Source organism: Falco rusticolus, chromosome 3, assembly GCF_015220075.1.
Source record: "Falco rusticolus isolate bFalRus1 chromosome 3, bFalRus1.pri, whole genome shotgun sequence".
Taxonomy (NCBI): domain Eukaryota; kingdom Metazoa; phylum Chordata; class Aves; order Falconiformes; family Falconidae; genus Falco; species Falco rusticolus.
The window spans coordinates 68,621,369-68,625,818 of record NC_051189.1 but is presented as its reverse complement, the minus strand read 5'-3'; positions in this window follow the sequence as shown (position 1 = coordinate 68,625,818).

The following is a 4,450-nucleotide window of genomic DNA, read 5'->3' as shown; positions in this document are numbered from 1 at the left end:
ATCTTATTGCAAAAACTGAAGACATCCTTTTTTATAATCTTTATTTTTACTTTAGCACTTAATAAAGTAAAATACCTGGATAAAATCTGGCAGTTGAAGAAATGTAAGATATGTTCCTGATTTGACTGGGGACAAGATTTCACCCCACATTTTTATGGGAAATATTTAGCATACAGACATTCCAGCCCCCTGCATCCCCACCCCCATATATTTCAAAGCAAGAACAGAAGGCAACGCAAAAGTAGCTGCCACCATCCACCAGATAATTCTTTCAAACATCTCTCAGCGTTCTAAACCATAATCTAAACTTATGTCCACATAACAAATAACAGCCCTTTGAAATGAACTGAGAAACTGTAAAGCCATTAAGAAAATGTGCCATTAAGGAAAAGATTTCAGCATTTCCTATGAAAAAGGTTCACAATGTATGTATTTCCACATGTTCAGAGAAATGATTAAAGTGTTTATAGCTTTTGTAATTGGTCTCTCTCAATTTAAAAATATAGGCTTTTTTCTAAAGTTACAATTCTCTGCCGCTTTGTCTAGAATAACATTAATGAAGTCCCATTTTCTCAGTTGCTGAAGGTAGAAAATAGGAAAGCGATGTGTTTAAGAGAATGCATTCTTGAAACATGCCGTCTGTCTGCCCATATCCCAGCAAACGTGGCCTCTCGCTAACGTGTCCATTAGACGCAACGTGCTCCTGCAGGGTCTGGGGCTGCCATGGTTCACGTGGTGCTGGAGCATATACAGCAGCAGGGGAGGGGGCTCATCACTGTCCCTTTCAGGGCACCCTTCTGCATGCCCCTGGCCGTGCTGGTGCAAAGAGTTTGAAGGATAACATGTAATGTTTTTTTCCACCCTGTTTGGGTTCAGTCGAGGACGGTCAGCATAGCGAGAAAGCCAAACTCCATCATTAAATCCCTAAAAGACGAGAAAAGAAGGAGAGAACTGGTAAAGAACTCCCTTTCCAAAGCATACCCAGCCCTTTCTAGGACAGCTTGCGCTCTGCTCCGTTAAATGCTATAAACATACCAGCTGCACTGATAAAAACCACATGGCCTCGTGTTCACTGAGCGAGTGAATCAGGAACGGCTTGGTCCTGGGGGCCAAAGCCACTCTCTTCACCTGCAGATCATGGCCTTTGGAGCGGTTCGTGGCACATCTAGGTCAGTCAGGAAGAGAGGGAGGAAGATTTTCACCCAGTTTCCAGATGAATAAATTTGTTTTATGGTGAGAATATATACACAGATACATAACTTTTTTTTTTTTTTTTGAGCAACTGTCAATCAGGTCTCATTAATTTTTTTCATTCTATTATTTTCTTTTATGCTGTTAAGCTAAAGCTTTAGGTTTTATTCTAATTGTAAAAGCATATATCAAATGTTGCATTATTTCTTTTCATAATACCCTGAGAGAGGGTGTTTTACCTTTCCTTTTGTAAATTAGCTTAAGTAGAAATTGTCAATCTGGAATTGACAGGTATTTGTTACAGACAACAAGGCATTGTTCCCACTTTGCTTCATCCACCAACACAGGCGCTGCTGTCACATGTCACAACAATGGGGAAACTTATTAAACTATAAAGAGTAATAATACTATAATATAAAGGCACAAGGGTAAAAAATCTGAAAGTGTGTTTGCTGGATGGAGGCAGGAAATCCTGTCCTTTAGCGTAGCTGATCTGACAGCTCTCTGCCTCTCCCATGAACCTCTTTTTTCCTGGCTCCTTCTTCGAGGATTGCCTTTATAAACCACTGACACCCCCTATCCCCTGCCAAAGCTATCAGATAGCAGTGGGACAGGGGCATAACTCGATCTGTGAGGTTGCTCCTCACCTGTTGAGTTGCTCAAGGAGAAAGGCCATGGATTCTGGAGGAGCTGGGATTCCTCTGGTCTAATTACAGAAAGGCTGGGCCCGTTGCTGGATTATGTTGCGTAGTGTGTTGTGACGATGCAAATACCCACAGGCATTTCTTCTGTCAAAGGCTGGCCTAGATACAGGGAATTTCCTAAGTAACTTACTAAAGAGCTCCTGTTTTGTGAACTTGTCAAAGGAGGCGACAGTGGTCTTTGCTGAGCTGGTGGTGCTACCCACCCTGGGCTCTGGCACTGTTGGCTGGAGAGAGATGTACTCTAGAAACGGGCCTGAGCTGCAGAATCTGGGACAGGATTCAACTCACATCACCCAAATTTGGGGCTGAATGTGAGCAAATTAGAGCATTGCCATCCTCTGACTGGCAGCAGACCAGATGGGTTCATTGGGCTTTTTCCCTTCACCACAAAGAATGACAAGAGCAACAAAAGCTGGGAGAGGAGAGAGAGAAGTGACATCATCTGCAGCAAAGTTTTCCCTTTTTCTGCCTGAAGGACTGTTTTGATTTCCAGCTGCATTTCAGGTAAGCACGAAACGTGATATTGGACTGAACGTGCCAGCTGCTTGTAAATGGAAATACTTGCGGTTGAGCAGAGGAAGAGACAATACCGTGCTGTCTTTTTTATATCTTTTCAGGTATTTGTAGAGCTCAAACAGCTCCTGGCCTAGCTTCAAATAGCTGAGACATTGGTCAAGTAATTTTAGATGCCTCAGTCTCAGTGGGAGTGTGGCAGTGGCTGGGGTTATATGCGATACTTTGCAGTCTCCTGCTATTCCCACCCCTCTGTACTCTAGCCCTTCCCCTAAACCCCATCTTTCCTCTTCTGTGGTATGGGAGAGCTGGTGATTTGAAGCCAGCTACATATGCTTTATGTTTCCTGAAGATTAAAACCCATGTGTAATACTCCATTGCCTGTCAACAGCCAGCTTGGGAAAGAGACCAAAGACCAGAGAGCCAAAACCAGACTGTTAGATCAATCAAGGCCAAGATGTGCTTCTCACTTATAAAAGCTAAAAGAAAACTGGCCAGGCAAGAAGTTTGTCCCTTGCAATGCTGGAAGACTGCTGCCCCCCATCCTGTGTCTGATTCCTTGTGAGTCAGACTATATACAAATCTGCAAGAGAAGATATTGCTTGTGTGTTTAAAATACTTCTGCCATCAGACAGGGAGAAGACTGCTGTCTACAGTAAGTATCAAGCCTTGGGATAAGTAGCCAATGATTTGTGTTCCCTTTGCTTTTTTTCTTTTTTTCTTAGGGTACTATTAAATAGTTGTCTGAAACTATCTGCTTGTGCAGGGCTGAACAAAGTGGTATGTGTTCCCAAACACTAAAAACAAGTTGTCAAGACACATCCTCAGAGACAGAGGGTCTTTTTTGTTATTGTCCAAGAATGTCTTATTTAAAATGGCATTCCTTGAAAAGATGCAAATGCTATTTCTTTTAAAATGTACCAGTACTGAGAATAAAGCAAGCAAAAGAGGAAATTAAAAAAGTGACAAGGGAGGGAGGTCTGGCAAGTTGGCTTTCAACCAAATGACCTCTTGATAGATCAGCTGGGAGCCAGGAATGCATGAGATTACCAAGAACTAAAGAGATTTATAGTTCTTTGTTTGGTCTCTTGTTAAGTTTCCATTATAGTCAGCTACATGATGGGCAATGACAAGGGAAATGGGCAAAAGTAATCCAGAACCCCAAATATCTATTGTGATTACATAAACAAACATTGAAAGAAGGAGTTATTTAAAGATTCAAAGCATTTGTTTATTTCAATTTAACAATAAACACCCTTACTGAGAAGAAATTTTGCAGAGTCCCCAAAATCTTGCTCTCTTAGGAGAAGCTATTTGTATGCCACAAATACAGCTCCAATTGAATTAGGCATGTGAAAGCGACACGAGAAGCTCTGTGTCATGGGAATGGGTGTCTGGGTTTCTGTAATCACTACCTTCACACAGCCTTCCCCTGAGCTGGCCACTTGCAGGGAGAACATCCCTCCGTGGACTGCACTAGCTAAACACATCCACAGATTGTGCCAGAGCTCTTCAGAAATGTGTAACTCTTGCGGTTTAATCTCCAAAACTTCGAATGACTATTTCTATTTTCTAATCATCCAGGTGATGAGGAACATTTAAGCATTTGTAGTTTATGTTATCCAGATTAAATATTAATATTATGGTGCCTTAGATGACAAGGACATCAAAATGCAAAAGCAAACAGATTACAAAATGTACTTTATGAAGCTGTCCCAGCTTAATAAGTAGTGTCATCAACTGGTTCATCAGTGTACTGGTATACCCAGGTGTATCCTGAAAGTCTGACCAGTATGGTGAATCCAGGAAGATGGGATGGTCCCAGGGCCCTTAGAATCTGTAAACCTTGTTAAATAACAAAGCACACAATTTTCCATTGGGTTGCAAACACTTTTTAGAAATAATGGGACCCTGGAATTTTGAGAAAGAAAAATCTTTAAGCATGAGTAACAAGGAGACCCTTAGACAAAGCAGAGCTTCTAGCAACAGTTTGGTTTTAAGATACAATTATTTGCTTCTTTCCCATATGTAGTGTATATGCC